The sequence below is a fragment of the Castor canadensis genome, chromosome 5 (assembly GCF_047511655.1).
Source record: "Castor canadensis chromosome 5, mCasCan1.hap1v2, whole genome shotgun sequence".
Classification (NCBI taxonomy): domain Eukaryota; kingdom Metazoa; phylum Chordata; class Mammalia; order Rodentia; family Castoridae; genus Castor; species Castor canadensis.
This window is the reverse complement of record NC_133390.1, coordinates 74,684,048-74,701,525: the sequence shown is the minus strand read 5'-3', so window position 1 is coordinate 74,701,525 and position 17,478 is coordinate 74,684,048. Positions and strand designations below refer to the sequence as shown.

At 46.2% G+C, this 17,478-nt stretch overlaps 1 long non-coding RNA gene across 2 annotated transcripts in view; it reads right to left on the bottom strand.

Annotated features, from left to right (window-relative positions):
- Positions 1-1,721: 1,721 nt before the first annotated feature.
- LOC141423263 (uncharacterized) overlaps positions 1,722-17,478 on the bottom strand; it is a 43,186-nt gene continuing 27,429 nt past the window's right edge. The window contains exons 2-3 of one of the 2 annotated variants that reach the window (XR_012447983.1): positions 2,168-2,260; positions 1,722-2,075 (exon numbers count right to left, since the gene is read on the bottom strand). This is a non-coding gene — a long non-coding RNA (uncharacterized lncRNA). Of the gene's footprint in view, positions 2,261-17,478 lie in introns of both variants that reach the window. The other variant, XR_012447982.1, reaches the window with a different exon arrangement.

The window sequence follows — 17,478 nt, the reverse complement described above, 5'->3', positions numbered from 1 at the left end:
GCAGAAGCAGGGAGAAAGTTGGCCTTCGAATACAGAAAAACTGGCTCACTAAGTCTTTTCCCTGGGCGAAAGCTGTGTGTGTGTGTGTGTGTGTGTGTGTGTGTGTGTGTGTGTGTACACAGATGCGATGGGGAACAGGGACAGACTATAATCGCAATCATAGTGACGACAGATACCTACCTGTTCTTTTTTTAAAAATAGGCCTTTCTGTGAAACTACTCTGTGTGATGCTATGGTGGCGTTCACATGTCAATATGCATTTGTCCAAGCCCACAAACGTCCAGCACCAAGAGGGAACCCTCATGTAAACCATGGATTTCAGTTCACTGACACAATGCATCCACGTGGAGCCATCAGTCATAAGCAACATCCCGCTCAAGGGGAGATGGTGACAGGGACAGTGGATTACGGGAGGCTGGGCTCCTGTGAGAGCAGGAGATCCATGAGGAATGGCTCCCCCTTCCCATCACTCCTCTGCTCCCCCTTCCCCTCACTCCTCTGCTCCCCCTTCCCCTCACTTCCTAAAACTGCTCTTCAGATAGAAAAGTAAAGTGTACTAAACATGCAAAAAAAAAAAAAAAAAGCCTTGCAGGTCAAGGTGTAGGTACAGTCTGAGGATGGAGGGACTGCTCCCACCAACCCCTGGGCCCCTCCTTGCTTCCCTCCCCCACCCACATACTGCACGAAACAGTCACCCTTCTGACGGTCTGCTGTGGTCCCTTTGTCTTCCTTTGCCCTATATTCTGAGGCCCTCACAGAGGCTGGCTTGTCACTAAAAGACTGAATCAATGAATGAGTGGATCAAAGCAGTGCTAAGCCCAGGTTCCCATCCTGGCCAAGCCCCCTGCAGAGCAGCCACCAGCAAGACACGCCAGATTCCAGCAGGAAGCTGAACAGACGGAACCCCGGGACAATGAGCCATTTCTGTGAATTTGAATTCAGAAATGTCACAGCTTGGGGGTAAGGACTCCTCCCCCGCCCCACCCAGATGGCCCAGGGGAAAACTGCCCCTGGGTGAGTGGCTATGCTGCCTTGCCAGGACAGCACATGGAATGAAGGCCACCTGCCCCTGAGGGAGGAGCCCAGGCTTCCTGGAAAACAGCTGGGAGGAGGCAGCAGAGCTGGGAATTTTCTTTTGGACCAGCCTGCTAAACCGTACTGAAGACAGTGGCGGTCTAATAAGGTCTACTACTGCTCACCTTAGAGAGTTTAGAATAGCAAATGAGGGAAATGTCCCTCAGTGCTGGGCGGGACAACCCATGGTGTACATTTTCACTTGCAAGGGGAGGTCTGCAGCCAATAAGTGAAGTCCCATGACATACTGCTAAGTAAAAAGAGCAGGTTATGAAACAGTGTATGATCCTGTTACCATAAAATCACACACACACACACATCACAACATATATGCACGCACGCGCGCGCACAGACACACACACACACACACATACACACACATCACAACATATACGCACGCACGCGCGCGCACACACAGACACACACACACACACACACATCACAACATATACGCACGCGCACGCGCACACAGACACACACACACACACACACACACACAGAGCTGTCTGGAAATCTGTTCACCAAACTGTCAACAGCATCTATCTTCAGTTGGTGAAATTTAAGGGTAATTTTTACTTTCTTTAAACTGTATTTTGAACTGTAAAGCATTTAAAAATAATCATTTAAAAAACAGTAAAAGAAAAAAATTTAAAATAATCATTTTTATTCTGGAATGGGTACATAAGTAAGAAAACAAAAAATAAAGCCTCCCAGAGTCCAATCATACTCCCCTGTCTTTTTTTCTCTGTTTTTTGGGGGGTTTTGTTTTGTTTTCATCTGTTTGTTTGTGGTTGGGGGAGGGTTGAATTTAGGGCCTCACACTTGCTAGGCATTTGAGCCACACCTCCAACCCTTTTCTGCTTTAGTTATTTTTCAAGGAGAGCTTGCGTCTTTGCCCAGGGCTGGTCATGTGGTCCTTCTGTGGTCTCCCAAGTAGCTGGGATGAGAGGAGCATGCCACCGTGCTCAGTCCGAGTCCCCTCCAAGAGGAAGCCCACCAGGCTGCGGAAGGAGCCCAGACTTGCAGCCACTCAGTCAGGATGTAGCTGTGGCCCTGCCACCAACTGTGTGATCTTCAAGAGTCACTTACTTACCCTTCAGGGCCTCCACTTCTACCCTGAGCCTCTGCCACAGGGGCTGCTCCCAGTGTGCGACTGCCTGTGGTCCTGAGCCATGACTTCTGCTCCCTGCAGTGGGCACACAAGAGACAATGACAGAGGCCATCCTGATGCAAGTGAACTGAAGTCCAAGCTCAGCTTGGTCAGCCTCAGGTACCCGAGCATCAGCGCCCCTCAGCCTGGCAGAGGGCTGGGGGAAGCAGGGGATCCACGCTTGGGCAAGGGGGGACATGAGCCCTCCTCAGGCCTCCCCTTCCCTCCCTTCATTCTGCTTATGCACACTTGGCTGCCGGGCACTCCTGCCCCACCTGCTCGCCCCACCTAGCTCCTAGGCCAGAAGAGACCCCAGTGAGCCTGCATCTCCAATCAGGTCACCCTAGCCCCTCATCTTGCCAGTAACCAAGGCCACAGGGTACAGGACATTCTGCTGATGGGACTTCACCATTAGGGTTCCACATGGGCTGGTCACCAGCCCAGCTGAAGTTGACCTTGTGGACAGCTGCACATTCCTCAGAAACAGTACCTTTCTTCCTTGGCATGACTTCTCTCCACCTGCCACCTGCTGTCTGGGCAACTCCCATCCTCTGCTGTAACAGGACACAGGGTACAGGATCCAACATGACCAGTGCATCCCCTTTACCTGTTTCTCAGCCCAGCTCACTTCTCAGCAGAGACTTGTTGTTTTGTTTTGTTTTGGCCCTGGGGTTTGAACTCAGGGCCTTGCGCCTACTGGGCACTGCTTGAACTATGCCCCCAGCCCTTTTGCCTTTAGTTTGTTTCTAGATGGGGTCTCACACTTTTCCCCAGGCCAGTCTAGGACCAAGATGCTCCTATCTCTACCTCCCAAGTAGCTGGGATTATAAACGTGCACCACCATGCCTGCTTTTGGTTTTGGGTTTTTGTTTTTTGGTTTTGTTGTTCTGGAGACAAGAGTCTCACTATGTAGCCCAGGCTGGCCTCAAACACATGACCCTCCTGCCTCAACTTCTCAAGTAGTGGAGTTGCAGGTGTTTACTGCCATGCCCAGCCCTGCGAAAGTTTTAACAGTTGTGCCACAGCTATATTCCTGAAGTCCCTCAATGCCAGCCGGCCAGCAGGTAGTCCAGTGCCAAAATCCCACTTTACAGTCTATTTCCAGGATCCTTCCTGGCACCAAGTGTAACAGGTTCATTTGCCTGGAAAACCCGCTGCAAGACAGATTCACACGGGAGGACTGGATTGTGATACAGTGGGGCCGCTCAGTTATCCTGTCTCCAGGCAAGAGGGCTGACCTCTGTACCCCTACATCAGCCTCCACTAGACAAAGGTTTGGAGGTAGCATGACCTTGAGCGAGGTGCCTCTCTTCAGCTGAGGACAAGTGCCATAGAGAAATCCAATGGGGCCCCATCAACAACACTCCCAGCAGCTGAGAGCATGAGAGCCTGAGTCCTGGAGAAGCCCTGGGCCACGCTGGCAAGTCAAAGATTGCCTAGCAGCTTATGGATAACGTGCATTTGGGGAATGTTTTCAGAGTAAGGAGAATATAGACAGGCTACCCTGCAGGTGGACTGGCCAGCTTCACTTCAGTGGCAGCCGTGGCACACCTGGGAGGCAAGACGCCAGGCTCTGTGCATGGGGTTGGTGGCCCAGGGTGCATTCAGGCTCCCTCCCACTCTGTCACCCTCCTTCCTGCCCCCATCCTGCTCCAGCATGCTGTGACATTAGCTACTGGTTCCTAACACCCTGCTCACCCGTGATTGGCTGGAAAGGAAACAGAGGCATGGGGCGATGCCTGGGAATGTTGAGGGGTTTTGTTACCGCTGTTACTTTTGGTAGGACTGAGATATGAACTCAGGGCTTTACGCTTGCAAAGCAAGTGACCAACACTGGGGGTTACCTCCTCTTCCCATCCAAGCCCCCACGGAAAAACTCTGAATGCCATTCTGTTCCCAGGATTGGACAGTGAGGCTATGAGAATGGGGGGGCAGTGCTCTCTGGGATTCGGACATGGATGAAGCCAGCCCCAGAGTGTGGTGGCAGCCAGTCTCTGTCAGGCCACTTTGGGAAGCCAGTATCTACATGCTGGTTGGGCCACCTGCCCTCAGCCTCCAGGACACCTGGCCAAAGTCCAGGTGTAATTGTCCTTATATCCTCTGTTTCTGATTCCCCACGATCATCTTGAGGCCACCAGCAGGAGGCTTGGTCAGCAGGGATTCTTCACGATAACAGAAGTGCTGGCCCTGCCAGTTAGAGTCAGGCTGGCACAGAGCTTATCTTTGTGGGGACAGACCCCACAGTCCAGATTTTCAGCCTGTGCTGGCTGCCCTGCCTACCTCTGCCTGGGTGTGTGTCCCTTCCCTACCCTGCCTGGGTCCTGCCTGCAGACCTGCCCCATCTCAGCCTCCTGGCTGAGGTGTCTCTGGTCTCACGGTGCAGCACAGGTATGGCTGGGGACGAGTGACTTACAAAGCTAAAGAGGACCACCTGTCTCTGTTGACTACAGCCCAGAAAATGGCTTGAGTTAGTTATTCCTCTACCCCCAGACAAGGTCTCACCATGTAGCCCAGGCTGGCCTGGAATTCATAGTCCTCCTGCCTCAACCTCCCAAGTGCTGGAATTACAGGTGTGCACCACCACACCCAGTATTGATTTAGCTATTCCTTTCAGTAAAGATCCCAGCCCTGTGCAGGTGTATGGGCAGGGAGTCATGTGCATCCCATGAACCTACATACACCTCTGTTTCTAGGCCTTTCCTCCTGGATCCTGGCCACAAGAAATATCCCCAGCCAGGGGGTCTCAGGACTCCAAACTTGTGAAGCCCTCACTTTACTTTCTCATTTCCATTTCCAACAGAGGCTAAAGACATTTTTTTTAAATTTTTTATTTTTATTGGTGGTACAGAGGTTTAAACTCAGGGTTCTATGCTTGCTAGGTAGGCACTCTACCACTTGAGCCACGCTTCCACTCCTTTATTGCCTAGGCTGGTCTTGAACCACAAACCTCCTGATCTAAGCCTCCCAAGTAGCCAGGATTACAGACATGAGCACCAGCCCATAGCTCTAAAGACATTTAGACTCAGACTGCTTCTGAGTCTCAGGCAGTTTTGGTTTTTTGTGTGTGATAAAATACACATAAAAGAAAATTTACCATTTTACGTGTTCTGTGGCAGTAAGTACATTCATGTGCAACTGTCACCAGTATCGCCTGTAGAACTTTTTCATCCCCAGCTAAAACTGACTCATTAACGAACTGCCCAGCCCTCTCCCCTCAGGCCTCAGCAACCACCTGCAGTTCCTGCCTCTCCTACTGACTACTCTTGGTACCTCACATAAATAGAATAAACAGCATTTGTCCTTTTGTGACTGTCCTATTTCACTTATCATAACATCTTCAAGGTTCATCCATGTCAGAATTTCCTTCTTTTGTTTTTTGGGGGTTTTTTGTCAGTAATGGGATTTGAACTCAGGGCTTCATGCTTGCTAGGCAGGCATTCTACCACTTGAGCCACTCCACTTGCCCTTTTTTGTGTCTGGCATTTTTGAGATAGAACCTCATGAATTCTTTGCCCGGGCTGGCTTTGAACCACAGTCCTCCTGCTCTCTGCCTCCTGAGTAGCTAGGATCATAGTTGCGAGTCACTGGCACCCTTCAAAACTTCTCTTCTTGATGTCCTGAAGCTGTCATTTTCTCTCAGATTTCATGTGCTCACTGGAGCCTCAACTTGCTCTGAACACAGGTATTGCTGTGTCAGAGGGAGGTGGGAGGGAAAAGGAGCCAAAAGGAGAAACCTCACCTGGCCTTGGAACCATCTGGAGAAAAAAGCCTACCTCAGAGCCCCCACTGAGCTGGGCCGGTCTCTGCAGGGCTCCCCAGAACAGAGATACCAGCTGGGAGGGGTCCTGGCCTGGGCTGGAGAGAGAGGCATGCAGTCCCCACCTCCTGAGCTGCCTCTGAGATTTTCCTGGGACAATTTGCTGTCCTCTGGCCACATGACACCCACGGTCACATGCACAAACCTTTCTGCTGACAGGAAAGATTGTGATGGTGATTGAAACCAGAAGGGAGGGGTACAGGTTGGGGCTACATGGCCCCAGGTCAGAGTTTATCAGCAGCAGCTGCCTACGAGCCCTTGTCCTGTTTGATTTCTCTTCCCTTGTACCCCCCCGGGCCCAGGTCCTGTCTGTCCTCTCCCTGTTCTCCTGTGCTTGGCATTAGCCTTCCCTCTTTACAAGATGTGTGATTTCATGTGTCTGTGTCTTCAGCTGACACACATTGTCCTGTGCTAACTAATGTCATTCTCTTTCTTCCTTTATTTCTCACTTAGCACTGTTTTAAAAAGTGGTTCGTATCCCAGCCTGTGTTTCCAATTCATGGAATGTTCCATCCTGACTTTCACTCCTGAGAGACATGCTGCCATCTCTTGGCACATCTTCATCATAAGATCATTACTTAAATTAATTCAAGCAGCCGCACATTTGCTGTTTTAAAATCTATTTGAACTACCTCTTCCTGAGGAGGGGGCTTCATTAAAATCTCCAACAACAAGCCGGCAATGGCTGGTCCTCCCAAACTACACAGGAGGCTGACCTCGGGAGGATTTTGTGGGTTTAGGACAGCCCAGGAAAAAAATTTAGAGAGACCCCATCACAACCAATGGCTGGGCTCAGTGATGTGAACCTGCTATCCCAGCTACAGGGAAGGCTGAAATCAGGATTAGTGTGGTTCCAGGCCAGTCCGGGCAAAAGAATCTGTGAGAACCCATCTCAATTGGAAAATTTGGGTGTGGTGATGCACACTTGTCATCCCAGCTACAGCAGGAAGTATAAAATAGGAGGATCAAGGTCCGGTGGGCCTGAGCAAAATATGAGGCCCTAAATAACCAGAGCAAAAGGGGCTGAGCACTAGGGAGGCTGAGGCAGGAGGCTCATGCCAGCCTCAGCTACATAGCAAGACCTTGTTGAAGAAGAAGGAGGGGAGCCGGGTGCCAGTGGCTCACGTCTATAATCCTAGCTACTCAGGAGGCAGAGATCAGGAGGATCACGGTTTGAAGCCAGCACAGGCAGTTAGTGAGACCCTATCTAGAAAAAGCCCATCATAAAAAAGGGCTGGTGGAGTGGCTCAAGGTGAAGGCCTTGAGTTCAAGTCCCAGTACCACAAAAATAAAAAAAGAAGGAGGGGAGAGGAAAAAGAAAGGAAGGAAGGAAGGAAAGGAGAAGGAGCCAGAAGAAGAGGAGGAGGAGGGAAGAAGTTATTATTCCCCCTATCCGACTGTATCATTGTACCCATTCCCCATCCTCTCTCCAGCACTCCACCCCACACTCTTCCCAGACTCTGGGAACCATGATTCTGCTCTTCTCTTTTTTATCATTACACATTTTATTCATGCACTAAATTATCACACTCAATCCTATAAATATGTACAGTTATGATGTGTCAATTTAAAATTTCTTATGTATGAAAAAGCCATTTTCTTCCAGGCACCAATGGCTCATGCCTGTAATCCTAGCTACTCAGGAGGCAGAAGTCAGGAGGATCAAGGTTCGAAGCTAGTCCAAGCAAATAGTTTGTGAGACCCTGTCTCAAAAATACCCAATACTAAGGGGAGAGAAATGACCCAAACATTGTATGCACATATGAATAAATGGGAAAAAAAATACTCAATACAAAAAAGGGCTGATGGGGTGGTTCAAGTGGTGGAGAACCTGCCTAGCAAGCATGAGGTCCTGGGGGTGGGGGCAGGGGGGAGAAATAAACCAAGCCTTGTATGCACATATGAATAATAAAAGAAAAATGAAAAAAAAAAAAAAGAATTAACCTAGAAGGTAACACACATGCACAGGAAACCAATGCAAGAAAAAAAAAAAAAGCATGAGGTCCTGAGTTCAAACCCCAGTATCGTTGTCATCAATGATGCCTCAAACCAGATCTTGGTTCTTGCACTCTGATGTGGAAGAATCCAGGCAGAACATGCAGATGTAGTGAGGGAAATATGGAGTTTTGTTATAGGAAAGGGGGAAAGGGATTGCAGGTAGCCTCTCTGCCAAGTGGAATGGAGGCTCCACATGCAGGAAAAAAGGAAAGGATTTTGTTTTAGTTCATTTTTATATCATTCTTAACTTGGAGGAGGTGAGAAAATCCATGTCACTCTCATCTCCAATGGCCATCAGGCCAGGGGAGGAGCTGGATAGACTCAAGCATAGCCTATACTAATTTTCAGTTACCCCAAGTACATGAGGGAGGAAATTTCCACTCTGATTTAACAAAGGACTTGCCATTGAAATGGGGTTCTCTGGGCTCAGAGGAGATGGGTCAGCGAGGGGGACCACGGTGCTCTAGATCAGGCTATATGGCCTGAAAAAGTCCTGAACTTTCCCTAAATCTAGCCTTCCTCAACTTCCCCCTGAGAGACAAAATCTCAAAAAAATCTTTTTGAGGTTGTAGAGGGGCCGGATCCCTTCAAGCAGACAAGAGGCAGAAGACCCTACCTACAAGGAAAAATTCTCTCCTACTTCTCTCCCTCAGGGCTCATTTGGACAGCAGGTGACTTCCATCATTTGAATTATCATCCAGCATGATCAACGTTGCTCATGGGGACCTCGTTTATCTACTGAGATTGTTAGCTCTGTTGCCTAATGACTTGGGTCTTAAAGGCTTTTATCCCGGAAGAGATAAATCTGGGTTAGAAGGCATGACCCAACCATGAACACTGACAGGAGCATCAGAAGGAGCCCTGTCAGGTGTAGCAGCAAGGATAAAGAATCTAATTTTTCATTTTGAAAAGTGACAACCATCAGAGAATCTATTAGTTACTTTTCCTACAGGGGTCTATACCTCTAGTTATTTCTAACCCTTGAATGGCCCTCTTTGTTCTGCCACTGCAGTGGGGCAGTTAAGGACTGATTATTTGGGGTGATATTTACATTAGGGGCCAGGGGTACCAGGGGGCAGGAGCCAGTCCAAGTAGAGGGTAAACATCAATAGGAGTCCTGTGTAGAAAGGCGCTGCACAGCGTTTCTAAGCAGAAGTTAAACACCGTTACAAAGTAGAACACATGAGCGTCAACATATGAGTGTGAATTATTAAAAGGACATATCTGGACTGATAGAAAGATCCCCTCTGCTTAAACAGGAGGCCTTGGCCAAAGGCAGGAGTTTGCCTTTTACCAGAAGCCTAGAAGGCTTTAATAACAGACACCACATGCATAACAAACCCCTTTTTAAAATCTCTCCACTTTGGTTTCTTTTAGAGGTCTGGCATAATTGACTCCATCCAGATCTGGAGGAAGTCCCCTCATTTGTGTAGTCTTTTAAAACTGTAGTCCTCTTAAACTGTTTCTTTGAACAGTTGCTTCTCAAGCTTTTGTCAATTTGGCAGTTTGGTCCCTGGTTGCCAGGAGTAGCTTTCTCCCAGAAAACCTGATTGGGTCCCATGTTGGAGGGGAAGTAGAACATCAGACAGATCAGAAGTCAGTGCCAATGGGACCTTTCTGGTCAAATTAAACAACAAAGAGATTCATTTAAAAATGGCTCTTAAGCTGAGCTTAATTAAGTCTAATTGTCTATCCCATAGAGGATGTACTGGCATTTTAAAATTGTAAAATGTCAACAAACAATAGTTATAAAATTTTACAAGGAAAGTACAAAGCAACCCCAATATATAAGACTGTCTGATTCTGTTGACAGATAAGTACTTGTCAAGGTCATTGTCTATGGGCTTGTCTGTTAATGTTCCAGAAGGATCAGAACTGTAATGACAAACTTAAAACAACCACGGTTAACAGTTCATTGCCTGTATTTTAATGCTTAATTTACTGCTCCATTGCAATATGTGTGTGTGTGTGTGTGTGCGTGTGTGTGTGTATAAAATAATGTGTGTTTAACTAGTGGAGACAAACAGATGCAGACCTCTCAGCATTTGTCATAAACAGCAGAAATGTCAAAGACCTCATTAAATACAATGTACCTTAGATAAAAGAGTCATAGTTGTCTACTTTACATGTACACACTTATAACTCTACAAATGATTTTATAACATTTAGATAGACATACAAGGCACTAGCAGTATCAGAACCGCTTAAAAGAAATTTTATTTAGCTTAAACTCAGTTTCCTCAGTGATACCAGAAAAATACCTTGGTTTTGTGTGTGTGTGTCTGGCAAGAGATTAATTTACCCAGGACACAAAGAATGTAGTAAATAATTTAAAATGAGTTATGAAGAGAATTTATTCATTGAGTTTGATGAGATTTAAGAAAAAAGTCTTAAGGAAGACATGTTTACCTGTAAACAATAAAACATCAGTAGAACTAGCAAAGAATCAGGCTGACACCAAAAGCACAATGTAACATAAAATGATGGCAATACAAAGGAAGACAATCTGCTGAGGGTGAAGAAGAAAACATCTCAATATGAATTCCTTGTAATCAGTACAGAATTAACTACCAAATCCAACTTACACTGAGATAAGCTGGGCTGAGGGAGACTAGGAGTCAATAATGGGGGGAAAGTTTCTCAGTGTAATAAAACTGAATAGTGTTTTGGAGCATCTGGTATAAGAAGTATTAGAAAATTCTTTGGGGGAAAATGAACTATATACTTTTAAAAGATGTAAAGTGATTTTAATTATAATTTAATGCCATTTAGTGCACTAGAGTTGTGAAGTAAGGCCTTGTCAGATTGTGTGTTGGGACACTGTACTTTTACAAAGACCACCAAAATTAACATGGATGAAGACTTAAAGAAATGGTCACACAGACCCACAGCCAGGTCAGTTTTCCCTAAGACTGGGACCTTCACTTGCTGTGATGTTAAGCTGGGGGCAGAGAGCTCAGGAATCTATAGCTGTGAGGAAGAACCAGCAGCACGTGCACACCGGGCCACAGACTGTAATCAGCTCACAAATTGAGAAGAATGAGGGAACAAGTAAATTTTCTAAAAAGATAATAATAAGCCAACAAGATTAATGCCTCAAGTGATTAGATACAGAAACAGAGATAAAGGAATAGCATAAAGTTAGGAAACCTGATGACTGAGAGTCCATGGCTTCAATGTTGATAAGAAATCACATCCTAGACTGCTGATGTTAACTAACAGAATGGATTGGGACATACAGTAGGGTTTTTATTGACCTGAATGTAGTTCCTAGAGCCCAAAAATAACAGGCTCAGTCACTGAGAGTTAATGACACAACAACCAAGTATCTTAAGATTATTTTTATAGACCCAATAAAACTTGGGGTCCCATCATCCCATCTGGAGGGTACAATATTGCTTTTCTTTTGGTAAATTTTTGTACCACCCTACAGTACCAAAAACCCCTGACAGTTATCCTGATAAAAGAAAAACCTTCTTTTAGACACATAAGTACCTTAATTTTTTTTATTGATACTAGGACTTGAACTCAAGGCCTACATATTGAGCCACTCCATCTGCTCTTTTTTGTGATAGGCTGTTTTCGAGATAGGGTCTCACAAACTATTTGCCTAGGCTGACTTCAAACCGAGATCCTCCTGATCTCTGCCTCCCTGAGTAGCTAGGATTATAGGTGTGAGCCACCTGTGCCTGGCAAAGTACCTTAAATTTTGACCTTAAATTTTAGCCCAAATTAAGATAGCATTGTTTCTAAACCTTTATATCTTAAATAAGACCCAGGAAGAAAAGTAATTTAGATATCCTTTTTTTCACAATAGTAATCTACAAGAACACATGGGCTAATAAACCTAATTATAAAAGAAAGTTGAATGTAAATTACACTCATGATAGGATGAAACAGATTAAGATTACTGTCCATAAATTCTCTTCAGTCCAAAGGCGGAGGATAGCTAGACCTCGTTGGGATAACAACTTTAGGTAACTTTTGAGACAACAGTTTTACACATTAACTTTATAAAAGTAGTTTAAGAACTATCCGAAAGACATCTACATACACACAAAGATGTTTTAACCTAGGCATGCCAAAAAATGTCAATTTAAGCACACATGTATGAGCTCAAAAGTGTAAAGATCAATTCAGTGGTTACAAGTACATTGGTAGGAGACAGACTAAGACATACACAAAGTATATACAATGCCACACAAAACAATTACATTAATTCAGAGTGCACTCTTAAACGAATAATTCCTTTGTCATTATTTTTAATAGAGTAGTCCGCTAGATTTGAGACTGGGAAGACACAGAGTTCCACAGTCAGGGATTGGGTTAGCACAACCGTGCAGGCAGCAACAGAGGGGGATGCCTGTTATTAATATTATTATGAATATTAATGCCTTTTCCACCAGGGAAATCCTATAAACTAGGAGGAAAGTAGGTCTCCAAAGTTCATTTTAAGATCAGACATGGCATCTATTTGGGTGTGGAGGTCCTTGAGGACCTCTGACACATTCGCTGAGCTGTCTGGAATGTACACACAGCATTGTTTTAATTAATGTACAAATTCTCCCTTGAGCAGCAGGTAAAATATCCACAGCCAGCTGGTTTTGGAGTATGGTCTGTGTCATCATTTTGACTGCAGAGTTGAGAAGCGCTATACCCTGTGCTGTGTCATTTAAGGCTTTTGGGCTATATTTAGTCATGGTCTCCATGTGCCAGATTACATCCTCTAATCCTGTGGGAGGAGCAGAAGTGACTGCTATGTGATCATATCAATGAGACACAGAACAGATCCGTTGGTGACACAGAGCCAGAAGGTTGGCGGGGTCTTTTTGGATGCGAATGACCTTCCATGTACCCAGGGAACCCTACAGTGCAATGGCCTATCCAGCCAGGGGGAAGCCATGGACAAATATTGTTGCCACATAGCCATTTTGTTCCATTAGGGGCTGGCCATCTAAGACCTCTGTTTTGCCTAATTGGTAGCAAACCAGTTATTAGCCTGTAAACTTATGATGTTTTTACAATTAAATGGGAGAATCCAGCCAAGTCGCTTGGTGGAGTTTTCTCCACCTTTCAGTGGAGTCAGCCACAAGTAAGCATCCCAGATCTGATAGAATCTATCCTGCATTCTATAGCTGTTTGGTCTGATGTGGGGAGTAAGATTACCATTAATGTCCACAGCTGGAGATGCAACTGCTAAAGCCTCCTTGTTTGTGGCTTCCTGAGTAAGCAAGTGTACAAGTCCATGTCCTGGTTGATATAAAGTGTTTTGAGTGGGTCCCTCAAAACATTCCATCTGGCAATTGCTGAAACTCTAGCATCAGATAAAGAGATTTAGAGTCATGAGAACAAGCAAATCAACCCCTTGTAGTGGGGGTCCCCAACATGGCAAGCCAGAGGTGCTAGAGACTGGCATTAATCCACATATCCAGCAATTACTTTTGTTAGCTGGCAGTGCATAGTGTTGGACTCAATCCAAGAAAGAAAGAGCCTCTGGAGTGGTCATTGACAAGTAAGACAATGGCCAAACCAAGGAAAGGAGCATTTGTAGTGCTTACTTATCTCTCCTTTTGAGGTTGTTCCTGTTGTGGGAAGAATGTTGGACCAGAGAGAACAAGACTCAAACCCAGGTGGCTGGAGGAAAGAAAGATTTATTATGCTAGCGGGCCAGCACCTGGATCCCTCCAAAAATGGCATCAGCTCTGCAGCTCAGGGCTGTGGGGTTTTTATGCCTCAGAATGTGGAAGCAAGCAAGTGGGAAGGACAAAACCAGACTTGGCAGTTAGCCTCTCACTGGGAGGTTACAACATACCATACTAGCAAACTAGTACAACCACTCTGGAAAAAAATTTGGAGGCTACTTAAAAAGCTAGACATTGATCTACCATTTGATCCAGCAATACCACTCTTGGGGATATACCCAAAAGACTGTGACACAGGTTACTCCAGAGGCACCCACACACCCATGTTTATTGCGGCACTATTCACAATAGCCAAGTTATGGAAACAGCCAAGATGCCCCACTACTGACGAATGGATCAAGAAAATGTGGTATTTATACACAATGGAATTTTATGCAGCCATGAAGAAGAATGAAATGTTATCATTCGCTGGTAAATGGATGGAATTGGAGAACATCATTCTGAGTGAGGTTAGCCTGGCCCAAAAGACCAAAAATCATATGTTCTCCCTCATATGTGGACATTAGATCAAGGGCAAACACAACAAGGGGATTGAACTTTGAGCACATGAGAAAAGCGAGAGCACACAAGGGAGGGGTGAGGATAGTAAGACACCTAAAAAAATTTTTAGCATTTGTTGCCCTTAATGCAGAGAAACTAAAAGCAGATACCTTAAAAGCAACTGAGGCCAATAGGAAAAGGGGACCAGGAACTACAGAAAAGGCTAGATTAAAAAGAATGAACCTAGAAGGTAACACACACGCACAGGAAATCAATGTGAGTCAACTCCCTGTATAGCTATCCTTATCTCAACCAGCAAAAACCCTTGTTCCTTCCTATTATTGCTTATACTCTCTCTTCAACAAAATTAGAGATAAGGGCAAAATAGTTTCTGCTGGGTATTGAGGGGGTGGGGGGAGAGGGAGGGGGTGGAGTGGGTGGTAAGGGAGGGGGTGGGGGCAGTGGGGAGAAATGACCCAAGCTTTGTATGCACATATGAATAATAAAGCAATAAAAAAAAGAATAGAAAGAAAAGAAGAATAAATAAATAAGAAAAAAAAATATACCATACTAGCACAAGGTTAAAACTTATCACACTAGCACAAGGTTACAGCATACCACACTAGCACATCTGTGAAAACAGGGCCCGGTGAGGGGAGGGAGCTTGCCTTCTGGTCTTTCCCCTGGGTTTCTTTATCATTCCCTCCTCTTATTCGTCATAATCCCTTATGACCATTTCGGGGGAGTCATCCAGGAGCAGTCTTTGATATTGTCTCACTAGTTGTAACCTAACGGCATTCATCTTGTTGCGGATGAACCTGGAGAGGAGGTGTGTCACACAAGGCCCTAAAAGCAATAGCATAAGGAGCACAGTTAGTGGGGCTACCAGGGGGGTTACCCATGGGGCCCAGCTCCTCCATCCTGTATTCCAAAATGTTTCCTTGTTTCTTTCTCTTGCCTTGATTCTCTCTAGTAATTGGAGTGCATTTTCCCTCATTATCCCTCACTGGTTTGCATAGAAGCAGCATTCTTCCCCTAAAAACACACAAATTCCTCCTTTTTCTGCAGTAATGAATTCTAAGCCTCTGTGGTTCTGTAAGACTACAGCCACCACTGAGTCCAACTGATTCTGTAGGGTGATGATGCTCTGTTGTGCTAATCCTAAATCCTCACAGGTTTGTTCAGACAGCTGGCTGTGTTGGACTTGTTGGAGGCCAATGGCGGTAGCTCCCGTGGCCATTACTCCTGCCAGGGCAACTCCCAGAAGTATCAGGAGGAGGATGGGGTCAGGTCAGAAATGGGCCATCAGCTTGTTGGTCTAGGTATCAAGCAACTTCAGTCCCGGGAAGTATGTCCAAAGAACTAAGAAAACTAAGACTAAGAAAACAGGGCACAAGTCCGTCCCTTCTCGGGTAACAGGTGTGAATCCCACCCTGACAGGGAAAGTAAGTCCCATTAGGTGCTTTGGCTCCTTTTACCACATTGGTACAATTCTTTTTGTCACCAAAGCATTCAGGTTCTCCAATTATTTGGATAGCTGGGCCTGTGAGACAGGTATTGTCATTTTGGGTTGAGTTGTCCAGGCCCAGCTTGTGTATCTTGGAAAAGTTAGTCAGGCCACCCTGGCATATGACATTTGGCCAGCCCTCAGGCAAATCCAAGTCTTTGCCTAGTTCAGGGTCTGCTCATTGTACTAGCTGGTGGCTGTTGTTTGCCAAAGCTATTATTTTAATGAGAGGAGTGTCGGGGTGTAACAGGGGCCAATCAGTCCCATCCGAGGAGGGAGGGAGGATTTGCCCCTGTGCCCAGGGGTCTAAGGAGTGAACTTTACTAACCAGGAGAGAGACATTTGTTGTTTTAATCTCAAGCCTAAGGATCTTTAAGATTGCAGGGTCTCCCCAATGATTTTCGAGGAATCCTCCCAGCACAAAGACCCTAGTTTCCCATCATCATGGTTCATCTATTGTTAGTTGGAAGAGGTCTCCTTTTCCTGCTCCCTGTGCCTTAGTCCGCTCGTTCATGTTGAAGGGGTTTGAAAGCCTCTGAATGCTGACACCCTGGTCTTTGGGAGGGGCCCTTTTCCAAGCCCCTGGAGAGGCAAAATCAACACACGACCATGTCATAGAAAGGACCATGAAGGCCCCCACAGTCATCTCAGTTCTGCAGTTCTCAGCCATACATATTGGATAGGTGATCTCTGGATGGACCAGAGCAAGTCAGGGTAGAGGGCCCCAGTTGTGCCCTTCTGCTGGTCTCCAGGCCTGGGCAATACCTAAAGGAGACAAGACAAGGGGCTGACAAAGCACAGATGGTGCAATTAATCAATATAGTTCCTGCTTGTCCTTCCGAGAGTTTGACCTCCCATATCAGTTTATGAGAGACCCCAGCTGGGTCTGGAGGGTTTGTTTGTGAGTCATTTATTATTATTACAGCTGTTAGTAGAACCAGTAGGTTTGTCTGGAGCCTCAATGGCACTCCCTCAGGTTAAGGTCAGTTTCAACGGCTGGTTCAGGTTGGCTCAGGATTTCCACTTCTGGCGTGGATCCTCCACTGGCTTGGCATGCGTGTGGTGAATCCACAGTTTCAGTCCTGCAACCTTAAGGGTTGAAGGAGTGGTTACAATAACTTGGTAAGGTCCCTCCCATCGGGGGATCTAGATTCCCTCTAACTGGGGTTTTGACCCAAACCCAGTCCCCCAGGCTCCATGGGTGCAAAGGCCCAAGGGTCACAGGGGCCAGCTCCGGGTGTCCTAGGCGCCAGGCAACCTCCCCGGAAGCATGCACCAAGCCTCTTTAGGAACTTATGGAGGCTGATCTGTCCATACTCCCGAAGATCTCCAGCCTGTCCAGGTATTAGTGGTGGCAGCCATCCATATAGGACTTTAAAGGGAGAGAGACCGCATTTTTTAGGTGTGCACCTAATTTTGAACAGTGCCAAGAGTAATATATCTGTCTCTTGACATTGTTTTGCTAGTGCTGTCTTGATAGTTCTGTTCATCCTTTCCACTCGGCCTAATGATTGGGGGTGATACCGGGTGTGCAAGACCCAGGTCAGCCTGACTGCCCAAGATATGCCTTTGACCGCTGGCTGATGAAGGGCAGGCCCGTGGTCTGACCCGATGCTGCTAGGTACCCTGAACTGAGGAATAATTCCTTGGCTCGCACTCTTAACACTTCTGTGGCCTTTTCCATGCGGTGGAATATGCCTCTACCCAGCCCGTGAAAGTGCAGACCACCACCAGGAGGTACTGATAAGTT